General features: G+C 41.1%; 1 protein-coding gene across 2 annotated transcripts in view; it reads left to right on the top strand.

Moving 5' to 3' along the window:
* Positions 1–910: 910 nt before the first annotated feature.
* The window catches only part of mvb12bb (multivesicular body subunit 12Bb), an 89,493-nt gene continuing 67,128 nt past the window's right edge, over positions 911–23,275 (top strand). Inside the window, exons 1-3 of one of the 2 annotated variants that reach the window (XR_013658125.1) lie at positions 911–1,046; positions 1,263–6,353; positions 6,570–21,555. The gene's annotated coding sequence lies outside the window, so the exon portion shown is untranslated. Of the gene's footprint in view, positions 1,047–1,262; positions 6,354–6,569; positions 21,556–23,275 lie in introns of those variants that run through there. The other variant, XR_013658126.1, reaches the window with a different exon arrangement.

Below are 23,275 nucleotides of genomic sequence, written 5' to 3'. Positions count from 1 at the left end.
GCGTTTTGTCTTTCGAGTCTTCGAGCCTGCTTAAGCAATGGTTTTGGTTTTTTCTTGTAAGTTTTCTTATTAAAACCCCCATCCCCTGCATCGTCCTGCCTCCTCTCCTCTCTGCGCCTGGGTACGTCCCTCCTATTCCCCCCGTAACATAGATGGATGGATAGACCACACAGGAGGGGTCTCACTCCCAGAAGGAACAATAGCAGACATTGAGGACAGTTACAAGTACCTTGGAATTCTGCAGGCAAATGGCAACCTGGAGCAGGCAACAAGGAAAACTGCAACAGCACTTCCAGTTATCAGACAGGAATAATAAGATGGCCAAAGGAAGAGATACAGACCACGGATGTTAAGACACGAAAGCTCCTCACCATGCATGGAGGGTTCCATCCCAAATCCAGCACCCCGAGACCGTATGCTAGCCGCAAGGAAGTAGGCCAAGGACTAGAGAGCGTGGAAGCCACTATCCTGGATGAAACATCCAAGATGCATGAATACATCAAGCTCAAGGCCTCAACTGACAGTGTGTTCAGTGAATGTTGGAGCACTCGGGGCAGTAACTCCCAAGCTGGACGAGTGGCAACAACCGATCCCTGGAAAGACCTCAGTCCAGAAAAACGCAGAGCTCGGAACAGCTAAGATACTGCACAGGACCCTCAAGCTCCCAGGTCTCTGGTAGAAGACCCAAGCTTGGGTAAGAAACCACCTGCGGAAGGGTGAGAGTGTTACAATTTTGGTTTCTTTGCTTTTGTGTTCTACTTGTTTTTTGTTCTGTGATGCTTTGAGTTAACTTCCTGTTTTATTTTGTAGGATTTCCTGTTTTGTGTTGGTGTTCTGCCTTTCAGGCAAGTTTTCCAGATATGTTTTTGTAGAGACTTTTATTTTGAAACCGCCGCTTTTATTTTGGCGAAGGCACATCAGCCGGACGTGCTGGAATGCAAGCTAGCGGAGGAGAAACGCCGGTTGATGCTGAAAGCTGATGTCTAGCTTGCTTTGCATTCAAAACCCACCGAACTTTTGGTTGATTCCCTACAGAAGCAACACCTGTATGTATTTTTGTGGATTTAAAAATAGTTTAAAAAAGGTTTAGGGAGTTTCATTGTTTTAAATTTGACGTATAAGTTTAATTTTAAACATGATGTAGAATGTGTGCAGTTGACATATTGTGTGTGTTTCAAGACGGCTAAAATCCTTGATTCATTTGTTTAATGTTATTTAAAAGGACTGCTATTTGACTGTTTTTATTTCTGTATTTTTTACAGTTTAACTTTGTACTCCAGATTGCAAGAATGTTAATTAAACCAACTTCAAAGAGGACACGTCTTGTTTTTTGGAACAAAGTTTGGCTAGCTGTCTAGCTGAAAGCTACGTCACGTTTCAGCGAGGACAGTAAAGTAAAAAGGTGAAGAAAATCGGGAGCTCAACTAAAAGAAAATGGAAGACCAAAGGGATGCGGCTAAGTCAGGAAAAGCATCAAAAACCACAAAAAGCTCTCGCTCCTCCGCATCCAGTGCAGCTATTCGAGCACGTGCTCAAGCAGAAGCAGCAAAGGCAAGGGCTTTATTTTCTGAAAAGGAAGCGAAGCTTAAAGTAGAAAGTGCAGCAAAAGAAGCAGAGCTACAGCTAAGCAAAGCAAAGTTAGAAGCAGAGTTAAAGGCGCTGGAATTCCAAAGAGAGGCTGCTGCAGCCATTGCACAAGCAGAAGCATTAGAAGCAGCTGAGGAACTTGAATCAGAAAAATCAGATTCAGTTACTCAAGAAAAATTGCAAAAGGACATTCAGTTAAGAACAAAAGAATATGTTAAAAAACAAGTTCAACTACAGTCACAAGAAAGCCGCACCCCCGCAGCCCCACAATCCAGAAGACCTAGTGTGGAAGAAAGTTTCATTACATGGCATGCTCAGGATGTGAAGGCACAAGAAATTGTTCCTTTCACCAACTAAAAAGATCACAAAAACAGCAGCTACGAGAAAATAAGATGTCAGACAAAGCCAAAGACAACTCACTACTTCGATGGTCTGCCACTAAACCCTGCAGCACCATCATATGACCCACAAGGTATCACCACTCCTCCCAGCATAACATCAGAAACTGGAAACCTGGCTCGTTATTTGGCCCGCCGCGACTTGGTGAGTACAAGTCTTTACCAGTTTGACGACAGACCTGAAAGTTACAGAGCATGGCGGTCCTCATTCAACAATGCTACTGCAGATATAGGACTCACAGCCACTGAAATGTTGGATCTGCTTATTAAGTGGCTTGGGACTGAATCTGTGAAACATGTTAAAAGAATCAGGTCTGTGCATGCTGGAAATCCCTGTGTAGCTCTGGAAAAGACCTGGGCACGCCTCCAGGAGTGCTACGCCGCACCTAAAGTTGCAGAAAAAGCTTTGTTTAAAAGACTTGAGGATTTCCCAAAAATAACTGCTAAAGAATACTCCAAGTTAAGGGACTTGGGTGATCTTCTTATGGAGGTTCAAGGTGCTAAGGAAGAGGGTTACTTAACAGGACTCGCATACATATTGGCCCCATACTAGAAAAAACTTCCTTATGGGATTCAGGAAAGATGGCTCACTTTCGGCTCAAAATTGAAGGAAGAAAACTATGGACAGTTCCCCCCATTTGACTATTTCACAAGTTTCATCTGTGATGAAGCACGCAGAAGGAATGACCCGAGTTTCATATTTTCACGCAGCTATGAAAAAGTGCATGAAGCGCCCACTAGGAGTTTTGGGAACAGAATATCAGTTCACAAAACTTACGTTTCAGCAGGAGTGAAACCATCAACAAATCTGCCTGCAAAAAATCACGAAGCACTGGAGAAAAACTGCCCCATCCATAACAACTCACACCCAATAAAAAAATGTAGAGCATTCAGAGCTAAAAGTATCATAGAAAGGAAAACAATTCTCAAAGAAAATGGGATCTGTTTTAAATGCTGTACCTCAACCAGTCATCTTGCGAAGGACTGCAAAATCCCGGTAAAGTGCTCAGAGTGTGACAGTGACCGCCATGACACCGCAATGCATGCCAGCACGCTGCTCCAGGTCTTCACGAGGCCTGCTCCCCCAATAAACAACGGCGGGGAGGAGGAGCAAACTGTCACCAATGCAACTGTAAGTTCACAGTGCACTCAAGTTTGTGGACCAGGACAAACAAGCAGATCCTGCTCTAAGATTTGTCTGGTCCGAGTTTATCAACGAGGTCAGCGGGAAAAGGCAGCCAATATGTATGTGATTCTGGACGACCAAAGTAATCGTTCACTGGTCCGCTCAGACTTTTTTGAACTGTTTAAATTCGAAAGCCAGTTGTTCCCATACAGATTGAAAACGTGTGCTGGGCCATTGGAAACTTCCGGACGCAAAGCAGAAGGTTTCCAGATTGAATCTCTTGATGGAAAAGTAGTCCTCCCACTACCGTCACTCATCGAGTGCAATAAGATACTGAATGACCGCTCAGAAATCCCCACGCCAGATGCAGCCCGCTGTCACCCACACCTGAAAAAGTTATCACAGTTCATACCAGAGCTTGACCCCAAAGCAGAAATCCTGATCTTATTGGGAAGGGACATTTTGAGAGTTCACAAAGTCCGCCAGCAAGTAAATGGGCCCCACAATGCTCCTTTCGCCCAGAGACTGGATCTAGGATGGGTCCTGATTGGAGATGTTTGTCTCGGAAACTCGCATAAACCAACCATAAGCACATACAGAACCAATGTGTTGGAAAACGGACGCCCGTCTATATGTACCCCCTGCAACAGTTCCATCAGGCTGATTGAAAATACCTGCCAAAGCGGGGAGGAATGGAGGAAACTCAACAGTGCATCAGTTGCGACTTTAGGAAAGAGCGTTTTCAATGAAACAGCTTCGGACAACAAACCCGGCCCATCCATAGAAGATACGGTCTTCTTGCAGTTAATGAATGCAGAAATGTTCGAGGATGGCTCAAACCACTGGGTGGCACCCCTTCCTTTCCGACCACAGCGCCAGCTTCTCTCCAACAACCGTGAGTATGCCCTGTCTCGACTTTATTCATTGTAAAAAACTTTACAAAGAAAACCAAAGGTCAAAGATCAGTTTCTTGAGTTTATGGAAAAGATCTTTGAGAACAATCACGCAGAAGTTGCTCCACCACTGGGAGAAAATGAGGAATGCTGGTATCTGCCGACTTTCGGAGTTTTTCACCCACAGAAACCAGAGAACATACGTGTGGTGTTTGACTCTAGCGCAAAGCATTCAGGTATGTCTCTTAACAATGCTCTCCTTAAAGGCCCAGATCTCAACAACTCTCTTGTAGGGGTCTTAATCCGTTTTCGCAAAGAGCAAGTGGCTGCAGTTGCAGATATTCAGCAGATGTTCCACTGCTTCCTAGTTCGCAGTGATCACCGAAACTACCTGAGATTTTTGTGGCACAGAGACAATGATATGTCCAAAGAGATCATTGACTATAGAATGCGAGTTCATGTGTTCGGGAACAGCCCATCTCCCTCTGTGGCCATCTACGGACTCAGGAAAGCCATCCAAGAAGGTGGACACAAATACGGACATTTTTATGTTGATGATGGGCTCATCAGTGTGCCTACAGACAAGGAAGCCATCAGCCTCCTCAAGAGAACCCAAGCTTCCCTCAGCGACTCAAATTTGAGGCTGCACAAGTTTGCATCAAACAGTGACACTGTTTTGCAAGCATTTGCACCAGAAGATCGAGCAGTCCTCAAAGATCTGGACCTCAGCGGAGAAGCTGCACCTGTGCAACGCAGCTTGGGTCTGCTGTGGGTAACTACTACAGACACTTTCACTTTCAAAGCATCGGAAGACCGAAAACCTTTCACTCGCAGAGGGGTTTTGTCAACAGTGAACAGTGTTTTCGATCCTCTAGGCATGCTCGCTCCTGTAACCATCGAAGGCAAACATTTGTTGAGAGAGTTCTGTGCTGACAAGTTTGAATGGGATGCTCCCCTCCCAGAAGAAAAGCGCAAACGGTGGGAGTTATGGAAAGACTCTTTGCACGATTTTAAAAGGTTACATATTCCAAGACCATATGTTCCAAAATCACTCTCCAAAGCCAAACATAAGGAGTTGTGTGTGTTCTCCGACGCTTCTGTCAAAGCCATTGGAGCTGTGGCGTATCTCAGGACTGTTCAAGTTGAAGGAGATGTAAAGGTAGGCTTCATTCTCTGAAAGGCTAAACTAGCTCCGCTCTCTCGGCCTACTATTCCCCGGCTGGAACTTTGTGCTGCAGTACTGGCCGTGGAAGTTGCTGACCTCATCCAAGAGGAATTGGATCTAAAATTGGACTCAGTAAAATTCTTTTGTGACAGCAAAGTTGTGCTTGGATATATTCACAATCAGACCAAACGTTTCCATATCTACGTTCACAACCGTGTCCAGTGCATTCATCATTCTACAAAACCAGACCAGTGGTTCTATGTTTGCACACAAGACAACCCTGCGGACCATGCATCCAGGTCAGTTCAAGCATCACACCTAACACACACAACATGGTTCACTGGACCAGCTTTCCTGTACAAGTCAAAACTCTGTCCTGAAAACACAAAAGAGATTTATGAACTTGTGAATCCAGAAACAGACACAGAAATACACAGTGAAGTGAGCAGCTTTTTGACACAAAGTCAAGAAAAGGTTCTGGCCACACGCTTCCAACGGTTTTCATCGATGCATTCACTTACCAGGGCAATAGCAACTCTCATCCACATTGTCAAGACATACAAACAAAACAACTTTGGCAATTGCAAAGGATGGCACCGCTGCAAGCTCCCACACACTCCTGATGAGTTAAGTCAAGCTAAGCATGTGATAACCAAAGCAGCTCAGGAACAGTTCTGAGATGACAGCTCTTAAAACGATGCAATCTGTGCCAAGAAACAGCGCACTTGTAAACCTGAATCCCATTCTGGAAGAGGACTTGATTTGTGTTGGTGGTAGACTAAAAGGTTACTGCTGTCTTCCCTGGAAGAGATGGCAGAGACAGAGAAGTGCAACTCAAAACATCAGAACAGGGAACCTCAAAGACATTTAAGAGACCTATTTCAGAAATAGTTCTTCTTTTGCCAGTAGATTAGAAATGCTATGTTTTATTTAAGTTAAGTAGTGACCTAATTAGGTCAGACGGGGAGTGCTCTGCCTTTCAGGCACGTTTTCCAGATATGTTTTTGTAGAGACTTTTATTTTGAAACCGCCGCTTTTATTTTGGCGAAGGCACATCAGCCGGACGTGCTGGAATGCAAGCTAGCGGAGGAGAAAACGCTGGTTGATGCTCAAAGCTGATGTCTAGCCTGCTTTGCATTCAAAACCCACAAACTTTTGGTTGATTCCCTACAGAAGCAACACCTGTAAGTATTTTTGTGGATTTAAAAATAGTTTAAAAAAGGTTTAGGGAGTTTCATTGTTTTAAATTTGACGTATAAGTTTAAATTTAAACATGATGTAGAATGTGTGCAGTTGACATATTGTGTGTGTTTCAAGACGGCTAAAATCCTTGATTCATTTGTTTAATGTTATTTAAAAGGACTGCTATTTGACTGTTTTTATTTCTGTATTTTTTACAGTTTTACTTTGTACTCCAGATTACAAGAATGTTAATTAAACCAACTTCAAAGAGGACACGTCTTGTTTTTTGGAACAAAGTTTGGCTAGCTGTCTAGTTGAAAGCTACGTTACGTTTCAGCGAGGACAGTAAAGTTGGTTTCAAGTTTTAACTTTCCCCCCATCTGTCCTGTGTCTGTCTGTTCACGTGTGTTTCGTCTTGTCTGTGTGTATTTAAGTCTTGTCTTTCCCTTCCTCCTGTGCTGGTCCATAGTTTGTAACTTTGGTGTTTTCCCCATTTCGAGTTTTCGAGTCTTTCAAATTTGCCTGCCAGTTCTGCAGTGGTTTTGTGTTTGCAGTTTGGTTAAGTTATTAAAACCCTTGTTCACCTGGAAGTCCTGCGTCCTCTCTGCGCCTGGGTACGTCCTCAACCCCGTTCGTAACAGAGAGGGGTGTTTTTTTTTAATATATATAAAAATAAAAGTATGGTAAAACGTAAATGGACTAAATATTTTACATGCACAGCTTGCTTTCGTAATGCACATTTCGACCGAAAAGTATACTAGACTATATTTTAAAAGTATAATCTTTTATCATCTATATATATGCTTTTTTTAAAATCATATTGTCTTTATTTGATCATGCCAAACACCTTTCAAAATAAAGCTCTTGGACCTTTATAGGCCACGCAGCAAAAATTATCTTTTTTTTCTTCATAGTGAATTGATTTTGTGACCATTTTATTTTTCTAATAAAATCTCCTTATTGATTTATTAGTTGGATTCTTTATATCAGCCTTTACTTTTTCTGTATTTGACTATTGGCCAACCATTCTCGTGGAACATGGTCACTGCAGTGGGATAATCTGGGTTTGATAAGGGTAATGCCATGGAGGTCATCCCAAATCCTGTGTTGTCATTGCTATGTGGGTCTCTAGCGTGGACAGTTCCCCAAAATATCACTTCGTCATATCGGCATCAAGCCAGGTTTCTACGTTGGTTTCTAATTCTATTATGACTTTGAGTTTAACTCATGTGTCATTTTATGTCTCATTTTGTTGGGTGTGAGGGGTTGGAAGGGTTGATGGCATTCTTTGTGTTTTATAATTTTATTTACAATTGTCTAATCTAAGTCTGTAAAGCACTTTGCGTTTCTGCTGTATAAAACATACTTTATAAGTAAAGTTTGAACAGAATTTTTTTTTAGTTAGAATACTTAAAAGGGGTTTCACTTTCCAAATCAGTAAAAGCCTCATTTAACAGTTTGCCTTATACCAAAAATAACATGTTCCTTTGATCCAAATCAAGTATGGCAGCTGCTACAAGGGATTTTTAATTGAATGATTATTGTATTAAATAGTTGCTTTAATGAAGCGTGCACCTCGGCAATTATTTCCAGTTTAAGAACCCAGGGCAGGTCTTTACAAGCTGGTTTGCTTCCAAATGAGCGCTTGCTGTTGATGGGGAGTCACCTGCAACATAAACATACAGGGACAAAAAAGGCATGGCACATTTTAATGTTGAGATTTTTAAATAGCCTGGCTGCTTGAAACATTGTCTAAACACAGTTTGTCTACAAATTTCTGGCTGCCACTCGAAGCTGGCAGCAGTGTAATCACAGCACAGAAGGACCAGTCAAAGATTAGGCTTTCACAAAGAAAAAAAGAAAAATCTGATGACTGCTAAAACAAAAACAATTACTTCAGAATAAAATGTGATCAGATCATTATTTTTCAGAATGATGATTTTTTTAGGCATAAGAACATATTGTTATCTTTTATATTCAATCTGATTCCAGATCCCAGAATTCTTAGATAATTCTGGTTGTTCGAGATTATTTTCCCTGAGGTTAAAAAATATAGCAAGCCCCCATGCTCAAACAGTGAAAACAAAGCCTTACACACATATAGCTTTTGTGCAGAACTCCTCCTCATTTTCAACCATGTGGGTTGTATATGCAGACAAACACCTGGGGTGTTATAGAGGCAACCTTTCAATTCTGTCGTGTGAGATTTTTTTTTTTTAAAAAAAAAAAGGATTTTAAAAAATCAGTGATACAAGATCAAAGGCAGTGAGTGAGGAAGTGACAAAATATAAGGTGAGATGAAGGCGAAATTATAACACTTTTCTGCCACATGTGGCCAACTCCACAGCATGGCTTTGGGCCACCAAATGTCACCTTCGATGTGTCACCAATTACTTTCCTTGTTGAATCTAACTAGGCATTTTGGAGAGGAGGATTTTCTTCTTTTTTACTGTAAATTGTATAGACCTGCGTTAGAAAAAAATCCTAAAAGGACTCTGATATGCTTTTTACTTTTTTTTTCTTAATTTAGAAATTATTGTTTATTACTACATAAAAAAAGAGTTTTTACATTCTAACAGCTTCTTATGTGACCAAAAGGCCAAACCCTTCAAGAAGAAGAAAACAGATCTGTTTTTTTAATTTTATTTAAAAAAAGACAAATATATTCCACAAAGAGCTAAACTTAAGCATGACAAAAACTAAGACAAGAAATAAATTTGACAAAAATGAAATCTAACAAATCCAAAGAGTAACAGGCAGGATCTGACAAGAAGCATCTGAAACCAAGAAGACCAGAGGCAATGTTGAACAGGATAAAAAACCACAACTAAACTAAATGCAGACATTTTTTTAAGTGAAAGTGCATCAAAAAAATCTAAAAGAGGCTTTAGCTCAGAGTTCATTAGATGTTGTGATTTCCTAGATTATAGTTCACATGCTGTAAACTTGACTTTTTTTGTTTTGTTTTTTTGTTGTTGTCTTTTTTAACTTGTCCTGTCCAACAGCTGGGCAGGCAGATGAGAACTGAGGGCCTCATGTGTTGGACATATTTTACTTTAACAACAGGGGTTGTTAATATTCAGACAAACCTTTGGTTTGTCTAAATAAACCCCATTTTGTAGTTGAGGCCAAACTTTATTAATTTCGATCATGTTTGAAAATCTTTGGTGTTGGACCCGACGGAAAAGGAAAGGAGGGAAGAAGAGAGAGGGATGTCAGAGAGAGAGGGGGGGGGGTAGGAGGGGGGTGATAAGACCATGAAGCAGCGTAGAGCAGCAAGTTTACTGGTTGTTTTTCATTACGGTAAGGTTCAAATGTAGTACAAAAAGGGCGGGGCCTGTCCACATACACACTCCAATGTTATCAACACACCTGCTAGCTGCAAAAAATGTCCACATGTCAACATGTACACAAAACAGATAGTGTTCACACACGCATACTTATGCTTTTAAACCAGCTAGTGTGAAATATTTCATTCATTCAATCATGCAAACTAATAGTGCAAAGGTGAGCTAACACCTGTGCTCAGGTGAGTGTTCATGTTCTTCTAAAATGGATGGTGAAATGTGAAAAGAAGGAGGGGGAGTGCCCAACCACCCCCACACCAAGACCCCCGCTGCAGCAGCAGCGGCAACCGGAACCCCCCAACGCCACACGTCAGCAGGTAGGTAACAGCCGCCCCCTGGGCGACCAAATCCGCCACCCAGGCCAGGGCCAGCAGGACCGCCGCGAGGCCCCCAGAGCCAGAGAGCAGGGAGGCATGGGGGGAGAGAGAGCGCCGCCCCAGCCCAACCAGAAGAGCAGCCCCCCCGAAGCGCCAGAAGAGCCAAACGCAGGGCCCCACCCGAGAAAGGCACCCACAGCCCCAGACGAGCACCCCATCACCACCCAGGAGTTCTGGGCATCCCCCCGCCCCAACCCCAGGTACGAGCCAGGACCCCCCAAGGGAGACCCGCTCCGCACTCCGGGCAGCCACCCACCCGGCCCACGGTTGGTCAAGGGAGGAGCAAGGCAGGGGCCAGCCGCCCCGGCCCAGGAGGGGAGTAGCCCGGGGAAAAAAGGGGGCCCACAAGGGGTGTTGTAAACATGGCCCGACCAGGCTCGGCCACAGTTGGAAATGTGGCGGGGCAGATGTAATGTGAACACCCCCCCCCCCCCCCCCCCCCCGCGCGGAGAGAGTACCGCCGGGCCCAGGAACCCGGCACCCAGGGGACACGGCCGCCGTTGCCAAGGGCCCCGTACCCCCCACCAGGGAAGGGGTAGGGGACAGATGGTCCTAGGTCCCACCTTCCTTGCAAAATGTGTGTGCGTGTATGTGTGGGTGTGTGTGTGCATGTGTATGTGTTTATGTTGGAATGTAAACTTGATTTTTAGTTATGCTCAAAGAAACCAAAACTAAGTGTTTCATGTATCTGTGTTTTTTTTTCACAATTATGTTTTTACTTGTTTGGAATTTTTTGACCAATACAGACAGATTTTGTGTTAACCTATATATTTTTACACTCACGAGCCACTTTATTAGGTTCACGGTGCTAGTACCTGGTTGGACCGCCTTTTGCCTTCCGAACTACTGTAATCCTTAGTTGCATTGATTACAAAATGTAGTGGAAATATTCCTCAGAGAATTTGGTCCATATTGACATGATAGCATCACACAGTTGCTGCAGATTTGCCGGCTGTACATTCATGATGCCAATCTCCTGTTCTACCATATCCCAAAGGTGCTCTAATGGGTTGTGCTCTGGTGACGGTGGAGGCCATTTGAGTTCAGTGAACTCATTTTCATGTTCAAGGAACTAGTCTGAGATTATTCCAGCTTTATGACATGGTGTGTTATCCTGTTAGAAGTAGCCATCAGAAGATAGTACACTGTGGTCACAAAGGAATGGGCATGGTCAGCAACATTATTCTGGTAGGCTGTGGTGTTGTAACCATGCTCAATTGGAACTAAGGAGCCCAAAGTATGCCAAGAACACATCCCCCACACCATTACACCACCACCACCAGCATAAACCCTTGATACAAGGCAGGATGAATCCATGGTATAATGTTGTGGATGCCAAATTATGTAACAATGGAGAGTCATTATACCAGACAATGTTTTCCATTCTTATATTGACCAGTTTTGGTGAGCCTGTGTGAATTATTGCCTCAGTTTCCTGTTCTTCGTTGACAGGAGTGGCACCTGGTGTGATCTTTTGCTGCTGTAGCCCATCTGCCTCAAGGTTGGATGTTTTGTGCATTCAGAGATGCTGGTCTCGCACACCTCGGTTGTAAGCAGTGGTTACTTGAGTTCCTCTTAGCTTTCTATCAACAGGAACCAGTCTGGTCATTCTCCTCTGACCTCTGGCATCAACAAGGAATTTCCCCTCACTGAACTGCCGCACACTGGATATTTCCTCTTTGTTGTACCATTCTCTGTAAACCCTAAAGATGGTTGTGGGTGAAAATCCCAGTTGATCAGCAGTTTCTGAAATATTCAGATCAGCCTGTTAAGCACCAACAACCATACCACGTTCAAAGTCACCTTTCTTCCAAGTTATGATGCTCGGCATCACGTTGCTGCCATGTGATTGCCTGCCTGCCTCCCTGCCTGCCTGCCTGCTTGCCTGCCTGCCTGCCTGCTGCCTGCCTGCCTGCTGCCTGCCTCCCTGCCTGTTATTATTTTGATCAGTTTTTGTGACACAAAAGACTGAAAAACTATATTGTCTTGACAAATATTCAACATTTTTCATTTTGCTTTTTTATCATTACTTGCTAACAACTTATTTCACAATGTAAATGTTTTCATATACTGTATATATGTTGCAATACATTAAAACAATACCTGTTATACTCACACAAACAAGGGATTGATTAAAAATTGAATTCAGTTTTGATTTACACTATGCATAATTGGTTTCTTCTTCAAACTATTTAAAAAGCAAAATAGGATGCGCAACCTACATGTTTGCTAAAAAGATGCAAAGTTTTGAAGTAGCAATGTGGCCTAAAAACAAATGTGTAAAAAGAAAACAGGAAATGCATCTTTAACATTTAGATTTTCAACCAATTTTACTTTTCAGAAAAAAAAAAGTGTTTCTAATTTCATAAATAAGAAATGGGGAAAAAAAAGAAGATGTAACTTGTACAGACAATGACCTTTATGTTTAAGTGTGGTACCCAAGTGGTTGATGGAGGAGCAAAGGTAACACAGAGCACAAGTGGTATCACATCCTTTCTGGTCAGACAGAACTCATTTCTCATTTTCCTGTCTTTGATTTAATAATTTAATTCACACCAGTGCCCTGGAAAATGAGCAGGACGAATGATCGCTTTCTGTCTTTGAGGTTAGCTTGCCACCACTCTCCCTCCTCTTTAACATCCCTACATAAACTTGAGTCCACCCTCTTTCCCCAGCCACTCCTAAATCCATCAACACACATCTCTGTCAGTGCCGGAGAGACTGGGTGTCGGGAACACTGATTTGTCCATGCTCACCCAAGCAACGCTGGACCTCAGATGGAGAAATGCTTGGCTGCAGAGAAACCTGCACAAAATTAAATTCTCCACTTGGCTGACTAGGGTGACTTGTCCTGGTCTGCAGGCCTGTTCCTTCATTATTCCTGGGCTGATAACTGACTGAACGGGATGTCTTGTCTGTTTAATGCCAGCTCAGCTGCTTCATGGGAGGAACGGGCTTGTCACTCTCACTCCTAGCTATAACCCACTGTATTATACTATCTCCGCTTCATTTATTTGGCTCTGATTTTGTGCAGCTGTCACCTAATGTCTACTCAGCCACTGAAAGAAACCTGCAATTCACCTCTGCTCTCTCTCTCCATCTTTTTAGAAAACTCCTCACAAAATAACCTGTCGAAATTTTTCATTAAAGTGTCATTTATCTGTCACACCAATGATCTAAACTAAAAACAGTAAAGGTGACTTTAATTGTAGTTTTTCATCTGAAAGCTGCACAGGTTGAATGCCTCATCCTGAGATATTTTGCACATTTTATCCGAGGTGAACCCAGAGTTTTGATGACCACTGCAAGTGAGTTCCTTGGCCCTTTCTTCCCTGCATTCATGATCGTGGGGGTAAACGTTTCTGCATGACGACACGACATGATTGAATGTTGGGAGATGAAAAGACTTTCTGAGGCACTGCTTACACTTGACCCTCTCCAACCCAGCACTTTGGGGGGCATCTAGAAATGACTTTAGCTCGCTTCTTAGCATTTGTTGAATGAAAATGAATACATCTCCTGCTAATGTACTGTTGTGCAGTATGCTAATAATAACTCATAAGCTTAATGTAGGCTTTTAAGTGCACATGGTGGTGTTGAGGCACTGCTGCTCATAAAGGCTAATCAATAGAGAATGCTATTGTCTCACTGGCACGTAATCTCTCAATATTGAACGCACTGTATCACTGAACATTTGGTTTAGAGGAGATGGAGACTGAGTAGCATCTTTTTTAGGATGTAGAGAAACATCCACTCTATTAAACTCCACACTATTTGATACCTGCAAAGTTTGAGAAGCCTCGTTTTTAGGCATGCAAGACATTTTACCAGCTTTGAAGTGGTTTTACCTTCTCTGTTCCAAGCTTTTCTTAAAACAGCTCAGCTGATTTTGTCTCATTGAGATCTAGAAATGGGCTGCACGGTGGCGCAGTGGTTAGCGCTCTTGCCTCACAGCAAGAAGGCCCCCGGTTCAAGTCCCAGCTGGGGGACATGAAAAACACAACATCAATGGGGGACCTTTCTGTGTGGAGTTTTCATGTTCTCCCCGTGCATGTGTGGGTTTTCTCCGGGATCTCCAGCTTCCTCCCACCGTCCAAAAACATGCTACATAGGTTGATTAGCAACTCTAAATTGTCCATAGGTGTGAGTGTGAGAGTGAATGGATGTGTGACTGAGGATATTCCACCCTGCGACAGACTGGTGACCAGTCCAGGGTATCCCTTGCCTACGCCCAAGTGGCTGGGATAGGCTCCGGCAACCCCGTGATACATAAAGGGAATAAACAGTTAAGAAGATGAATGAATGAGATCTAGAAATTAGGAAATTATTATTAAAATGAGTCAAAATCCATTTGCTCCACACTTGACAAAAAAAAAAAAAACTTGATTTAAGACTCAAATTGCTTGAATGAAGAAATGGTCATAAAACATCTGAATGCCTTTTAGTAAAGAGGATTACTACATAACACGGAAAAGCCACATTAAACCCCTCAGAAAGTTTTTAACATGGTCATCTTAAGTGATGTGGCAAAAACAATACTCATTGGACTTATTTTTATTTGATGGGGACAAAATAAGTGCAGGATAACTGCATGCCATTTTATTTACATTTTCAAGAGCTTACATTTTATTTATTTTCTGAAGGTCATAAGAAGCACTGGGATTGTTGGTTCAATTTTAAATGTCTTTCAAAAGTTCAATAAATGTTGAAAAGTTGTCGTTGTTTTGGAAGCAAAAATGTAGTTCTAAGAATAAGTGCCAGTTTTAAATGTTATGAGTATTTATTAATCTGGGCCAACTTGTGCAATGGTATTCTAGTCTTGTTCACATTTTGATTTAGAATGAGTCGTTTCCACTTATTACACATTTTATTATAAGATTTCTTTTTATGCAAAAATTTCTTGCTGCATGGACAGATACATTGACTTTCTAGTGATTTTTTTTTCTTAAGATCAGTGTTCTTCCCTATTTTTAGGGCAACTTATTTTTCTTCTTTGTGAAGAAAAAAATAGATAAATAAATAAAAAACCTTTGTGACAAAAGATTGCTTTTTGAGGTAGTTGTCGGCTGATTTTTATAATTGGTATAATTTTTCACAAATACACGAATGTCGCACGACAATACGCTGCGGAATCTTGGTAATGCAATAGCCCATGGTTCAACCCTAGATCAATAATGTATTAAAAAACTAGGGGCTTATTGAAATAAAAGAAGGGTTTTCACCAGAGAAGAAAGTCAGGGAACAAAAAAAAACAAAAGACAAATGTTTGATTGTGCACCAGGCCTTCTTTGTGAAGTCCATTGTTTTCATGCCAGTGATTTTAGTCCCGAAAAAATGAAAATAAAAGGGTAGAGAAAGTCTTAGTGATGTGAAAACTCTGCACTCAGTATTATTGATTTCGAGACAGACAGAGTGCAGCACAAAGAAGCACTTGATATTTCAGGGTGCAGAAAAGCTGCAAAACTAAAAGTGTGAACACAAACTGTTCACTTTTTCTTATTTGGATAGCAGTCAGCATGTAGATGAAGCAAACGATCCCAGACTGCTTTGCCTACACAGGTCATTATTTTCGGCGCCTGATCAGTGCACAGCGTTTGGCAATCTGTGGTTCCCTGCTGCTCTCTCTTCCTATTGGATCTCCCTGTTTTGACAGTGTTTGAGGAAAGAACACTCTGTGAGGTGTCAGGTGAAGACTATATGTGACAGATTTGGAGGGGAAATCAAGAGAAGACAAACAGGCAGCTAAATGCCTGGGAAATGTCTCAGCGCTCAGACAGAAGGCGATAAGTGCTGTTGACGTCGACATGACAAGCTAGCAACAGTAAACCTCAGGACAGGCAGTCCCACCGGAGGCCGGCGAGTGGACACAATTCTCTGTGACTGCTGAGTAGGCTTAACAGCTCTTATGAGAAAATTAACAAGAAGTGTGAAGTCCCACCCCCCACCCCCCCACTCATCCTCCCTCCATTCCACATGCATGCATACCTACTGGAATCAGACTTCAACCACTTCTGCCTTTCTACTGTAAGCTCTTTGATGTTTTTCCTGTTTCTCTGTGACAGTCAGCTTTGGTTTTGATCAAGGTTCTTGTGACAAATCTGATACATATCATGAAAGCAAAACAAGCCCTCACACAGAGACACAACGTGTCTAAACTTTAACTGTTGCGGAGCAATATCCTGAACAGGGCAATGGCAGGAAGATATACTGGTTCCTCGGTAGAAGGAACAAAGAATGTAGAAGTAAGACAAACACTATCCTGTTTTTAATTCATTTTAATTCTTCCCTATTAATTGTGGTCCTTAGAGTTGCAGAAAATTACACAGCCAAATCTTTTCTTGTCTACAAAACATCAGAAAATTTGATTTTGTTTTTATAATTTGCATTTGTTTTCTTTTAATCCCTTGATGCCTCTAGCTTTGAAAAAAATCACTTATTTTTCTAATTTAGTTAATGTAAATTCAAACGGTTTTGGAGCCAAAATGGTTTTGTACACATTTGCCTCAATAGGTGTCAAGGGGCTAAATGCAAGCAACAACATACAAAATATGAAACCTTTATAAATCTAAACAGAATCAATGTTTGTTCTTAGAGCTAAGACCAGTACTTTTCTTTGCTTTGATGGCAGGAACTTCCTCTCCCTTTTCTGAGATTACAAAAAAAGGCATTTAAAGTTGTAACATTTTGGAAGAGAAAACATTTTTTTGAGTATAGCATTTGCATCCATCCATCTATTAATTTTCTAAACCCACTGCATCCCTTTTCGGGTCACGGGGATGTCGGAGCCTGTCGTGGTTACTGTTGGGCGAGGGTATGCCCCTTTGCCAAATAAGACAGCTAAAAAAAGCTAAATCATTTTCAGTACTAAAAGTGTAACATGCAGTACCTTATTTTAAATTGATGTGTATATTTTTGTGTAAGTTAAAAGTTTTTTTGTTTGCTTTTTTGTTAGTATTTACCCCTTCAGTTGGTTTTAGTTTCTTTCTTAAATTTTCAATTGCTTCGTTAGCCTTCAGTCACTTCTAAAAATTTACAGCTCAAAAATAGTTCTTTGTGTTGGCCAAAAAAAAAAAAAAAGAAAAGCTGAAATTTTCTAAACGCTTATGTGGCAAGAGAGACAACTTCCCACAGGGTGGTGTGGTGGTTTGCACCATCTTCTCGCAGCACGAAGGTCCTGGTTGAATCCTGCGTGGGTTCTTTCCATGTGGAGTTTGCATGTTCTCCATCAATGTGAGGGTTTACGTTGAGCATTCCGGTTTCTTCCCACAGTCCAAAAACATGCTTTAAAGCAGCGATGGGCTATACCACACTTTTAAGATTCGATACAATACTATTTATTCAATAGTAATTACCAATACTGATTACTAGTAATTTCTTAATAGTGACTTATTTTTTCAAGTACTTTATTTGTTATTCTAGAAAACAAATGCCATCATGTAAAACTTTAATGTGCAAGGTCAAAAATACAAACCTGTTCTTTCTAAAATCATCTGCTCATGTCATGCTGTGTTGTTGCTAAGGGTAACACGCACAACTCCTGGCTCCTCTGGTCACATGACTGATGGAGCAGTTCAATATGCGTGAGCTGGGGGTTGTTTCAGCCAATAAAACAAAACAAAAAACCTGGAGTAACTCAGCAAATAACCAAACATTTCTGGAAATGAAAAATGGACTTTGAGTTTCTTATTTGTTAATTAGTAAATGATACTTTATCAGAGCAGTAAATCCTTAAATTGGTGATGTATGCTGATTTGTTTTTTGATACCTTGGTATTGATACCTCCTTCACTACTTCATTGGTAAATTGGTTACTATAGTTAAATATAAGGGGTAAACATGAGTGTGTGTGGCCCTATACGATGGAGTGGCAAACTGTCCAGTGTGTGCCCCGCCTTCACCCTTAAGTAGCTGGGTTAGCCCTCAGAAACTCCCATGAGCCTGTGCAGGACTAAGGGATATAGAAAATAGATGGATGGATGGAGAATCAAATACTGAGGTGGGCTGTTTTCAGTTTTTGAACCGCCACCCGGAATCCCTGTTAGTCTAAGATAAATAAGACACAAACCAGTTGCATCAGCATCCCGTAATCTTGTCAGTGACACTTGCCTCACAAAAAAGATGCCGGCAGTCCATGCAAATGTGTGAAACCTTAAAGAAAATGCATCTCTTTGTTTAAAATGTCTCACCGAGACTGTACAGTGAATCAACATTGGGATAAAACATTTGAATTACCAAACACGTCTCTGATGCCTGCCCTCCTGGACTGCCAGATCATGAATATATATTACATTATGAAGATGTGATGACATTTAAAGGAATCACATTTAACCCTCTCTCCTCATGCCTCCGTGTCTCTTCTTTCCACTAATGCATTTTGCAGCAAGGAATGCATCTTAAAAGATTCAGGGAGAAATGTCAGCCGGAGCAGACGCTGCTTGAGAGCTGGGGTCATTTCAGACAGATTTCTGTTTTCCGGAAAGGGCACACATACAAAGAAATGCCTGTTTATGTGAGGAAAGTCTTTTCAGAGAAACATAAAGATAAACCTGTAGCCTTTTGTGTGTATTTTATTATTGTTATTATTATTTTTTTGTAGCACAAACCATGCACTGTGCAGGGTATTGTTTTTTTCCCCCCAATTAAAAAAACATCCTAAAGATGGAGCTCACCACAGTTTATGGAAAACCTAGGTGGAGGGGCTACATGCACACCCACCCTTTATTTTTCTATTCCATCCTTCCTCAGCAGCAGTCCTCCGTGAGCATTTTTGTTTGGTTTATCCTTGTCAATGTGTTGGAGGCGGCACAGGCGCAGTACCCTAAGAGAGAAGGTTGACCAGTTGGGCGCTGTCTCCCACCTCATTACCCGATGCAAATGAAACGGGTACACATGTTTAATATTTAGTGGCAGCAGAAATGTCAGGCTGGCACGAGATGGAATTAAACAGCACTGTCAGCGCAAGTGAACTCAAGGCTTTCTCAGCTATTTCACTTCATATTGAGTTACTGTCACAATTTATTTCACAGCGGTGGGACGACCAGTGTGAAAATGTTCTGTGATGCTTTTAGGGCTGGAAGGAAAATCAAGGGAGAAGTGTAAAGGCTATTCGTCGAATAATGCTTTTTAGTTATTTCTATGAACCATACAAAGACTTTATTGCAAAGCTCTCCTGTTTCTATTTTTGGTGATTTTGTCTTTTGAATTGTCACAGCTGCATTTGTTTTATGTCGGGATCGCATTTTGATTAAACACAAAAGTGAGCTCTCGCTAATCCTCGTGATCCCTACTCAGTTCAACTGGGTTGCCGCATTCACACCCAAACTGAATTTATTAAATTGAAGTTTTTTTTTTACTTCTCCTATCAAAGTCTCATCAGCATAGCAGAAACAGTACAACAAAACATAGACAACCCTCGGTGTTTAATTACTAATACTGTATGAGAGGTGCATATCTGTGTGGCGTGAGGTCGCTTCTGGAGTAAACTTGAATTTCTGCTTCTCTCCTTTTATTGTTGTGCTTTTAAAAAATAAAAGTGTTGAATGATATTCTCTTAGAGTATTTCGTTTTTAATCGCATTTGCCTTAAAAGCTTAAAGTCCAACTCCAATCATCTTCTGATCTAGTTTGAAAGTGATCCCAGTGAGCTTTCAGTTGTTATTGTGACATTTTTAGGCAACATTTAATAACCTGTGTCGTTTAATAGGACAAAGTCTCTGCAGAGCAGCAGTAGTTCATCAGAAATCAGCTTCTCAGTTGTGGGGGTAGTAAATCTGTCCTGACTTCATATTATTTCTCCCACTAGCTTACAGCCCCTCACATCCCCAACCTAGAATTGCTGGTGCAACAGAAATGGCTAGGAATATTGGAGCTATTCAGCCATACAATTTTGAACCAGATGCCAGCTCAGACGAAGAAAACAAAGACGTACATGGATCTAATTGTTAGCAAGTGGATGCATCACAATGGAAGGGAGCAGGGAGCTTGTGGCCCACCCAGCCACAGCTACAGGGTTTTTCAAACTGCATTTTTTCGTCTGCTTTCGATTCACCAATATTTGAATAAAGAAATCCTAGTAATGCAATTTTAAGCCTAATTTTCTTAATATATAAGTCCTCCATCATGAGAAAAATGCCACGAGAACATGTTTAAAAAACACAAAAACATGTTTTCCATCAGAGTTGGTGTTTAATAAGCAGGATGATGGTCATGTGTCACGGTCAAACTAAAGAGAAAGTCAAATACAGAAGAAAAAGGTAAAAAAAAGTTCTGCTTTTTGGCTAATTAAAACGCCTGATGGAGTCAGATTGTACGACTAAATGGAAAGTGAGAAAGTTTCACTGTGGACAGGCAGTCAATGAACTCCCACTGCCTTCTAAAAAAGTCAAAGTGTTTCATTATTCCAAGGTGAAGGCTTTAAAACAGAATTTTAAATGTTACCCTGCTGTTCAAGATCATGAAAACCTTTAATTTCATGCAAATGAACAGCAAGAAGCATGGAGTTTAATGTAAACGAATGCTTCCTTTGTACTTTTGTAGAAGTGAGCTGGAGAAAGACGCCAGGAAGAAAATTCCCAAGGATTCTTTAATTGCTATCTGAAATTATGTAAATCCCTCTGCTAGGCTGAGTGCAATTATCCAGCGCCTCTCACTGCCAGCTTTACTAATGTCTAACAAAATATCGGTGGCTGACATTTAGATGTGGTAATGCAAATGAGAATTAATATTTCTTCCAAGACAAAGGGCAGTTGAAAGATCACACCATTTTATACAATAGAGGCTGGAAAAAGTCGGTTCTGCAAGGTGACAAAAAAATGTTGATCAAGAAGTGTTGAAGCTTTTTTTTTTCATATGTCAGTGTACCAGGCTACCAAAGGAGACTTTTCCTATGAAGGAAAATCTTTTCATTCTGCTTTAATAACCTATTTCCATTGCCACAAAGAGGTACACTGAGAGCCGCAGACATTCATTTAGACCCAAAATTAATTGCGGCGCTTCGTTTTTAGTATTGATATGGGAAGCCCTCCCCACTCCCCATTGTTAGAACAAATTCTGCCACGGATGTGATGTTGGACTAGTCGGGTCACATTTTCCTATTTATCTACCCAAGTACAGAGATGAATGTAGGGCAGGCTATTGAGACTCCCTAGTGTGTAGCTCAGAACACCTGTGCCACCGTGCATTGCCCACCCCCCCGCCCCTACCAAAATTTACCAGGCCAAGGAGGAGCATCCTCTCTGCAGCATTTTGCCCAAATCACAATCTCTTGAGACTTTAATGGGGCAAGATGTGGCGAGGACCTGTGCTCACAGAGAGATGCCCCCCCCCCTCCCTAAAACAACAATTCTTAAGCAGGAATCAAACAGCAAGCTGCTGACATGGAAGAAAAATGGCTATTAATATTTAAGTGTAAATGGTGTGTGTGAGAAACCCCCATCAGTGAACGCTCATCCTCAAGAAAAAAAAACAAACAAAAAAAAAACAACTGACTCGAAACAAACATAAGAAAAAATAGCAAAGAGAAGGAAAACAAAAACAAAAATAAAAGAGAAAAATCTAACTTGTGAGACCAAACCTTTTTAGTAGGAGAGGAAATTCTAACCCTTTAAACTATGTTGAATCAAAAAAGTAGAAACTGGAATTAGACTACCCATAACCTGCCAACAGTAATTGGACCAATAAGCCTTGTGTAAATCAATTTTTCACAAATGAATTTCTTTTTAGACAAACATTTTATTTTATTTTTCCAATCAACTTAAATCAAATCAAGTCCAATCGAATAGAATCAATCAAATCAAATCAAATCTGGATTTATTTATAAAATAAAAGCCTTTTTCATGCTTTGAGATGCTCAAAAGGCTTTACAGCTAAAAACAAAACAAACAGACAAACAAACATTTCAATAAATAGAAAAAATGTAAAACAAAAAACAACCCACCTATTTGCCCTCCCCCTTCCCTCCATTGACCCGTTTTCCTAAAGTCTCCACACACAACATATACTGGCACAAAAACATGACTGTGATCATAAAAGTAACATATAATGTAATTAATAACATAGTATTACATACTAAGTCTGACTTAGACAAACTCAGATTTTCAAAATAAATGTTAATAAACTGTTATTATGTAATAAGTGGTTACAGGTCAAAAACCCACACAATCTTTGAAAATTCCAAACACAGGATGTTCATTTTGTCTCAGAGATAGCCTGTCCGACACGAAAGGCTTCTGGTGCATGCTAATGTTATCTTGGCTTCTGCCGCTACTTCTAATGCGTTGCATTTGTAGGTATTTACTATTGTATAGCACCCCCACCTACCCCTGCCCCCATATCACCCTCCTCCTTATTCTCATCTCCTGCTTTCTAACCTCTATCTTCCCTGCCCCTCCACCACCCGTACATCCATCAGAGCGCTGTCATGGTAGAGGGGGCTTCGTTGCTCCTTTCTGATGCGGCCATCAAGGCCCTCCATCTAACACAAGTCGACACATCATAATAACAGTAAGAGGCCTTTCCTGTCCACTGTCATGCTTGGAGAGATTAGTTCCCCTCCACAAAACCCAGGTAATTTGCTTTTGCTGAAACACATTTGTAGATCCTATTCTTTCAAGTTAACTAGTCCAAGGGACGAGACACTTATCGCATAGTATTTGCTTCCTTCAGCCATTATTCATCTCAGCTGTTTTAAGCACAAACCAAACACTTTGTTTTGTCATTTTTGAATGAACGCTTGTGCGTAGTCAGGCGGTGGAAGAATAATGAGAATTTTTTTTAGACATTTTGATTTTATGTTGTGTATTATTTCTGAATGCACGCATGTTGATCACTCACTTCAACTATTTCAGACAAACACAATATGTAGTGTCAAAAGATCACACCAAAACACATCAGCTTTGATTGCATCCATACGTATTTTTATCAACCATTTTTGAATTAAAATCAGTACAGAGGATGACCACAAGTCACTTGTTCAAAATAGGTTGTAGTCTGGATTGCATTTCGGTCTGACCGCTCCAGTGATCTAACGGAGCCTAAATTCATCAGCGTCTGTGATTTAAGCACAGTCAAATGACAAATTAGACAGTTTTTTTTTTTAAAGCAGAGAAGCTGCACAAACAAGCAGTCCTTGACTCCAGTTCTGCACCTATGATGTCTATTTCATTCTTTATTAATCACTTGCACCGAATCCCTCCTGTATATGA

The sequence above is a fragment of the Oryzias latipes genome, chromosome 9 (assembly GCF_053564925.1).
Source record: "Oryzias latipes strain Hd-rR chromosome 9, Olatipes_Hd-rR_3.1".
In the NCBI taxonomy this organism is placed as follows: Eukaryota; Metazoa; Chordata; class Actinopteri; order Beloniformes; family Adrianichthyidae; genus Oryzias; species Oryzias latipes.
This window is presented reverse-complemented; position numbering and strand designations above follow the sequence as displayed.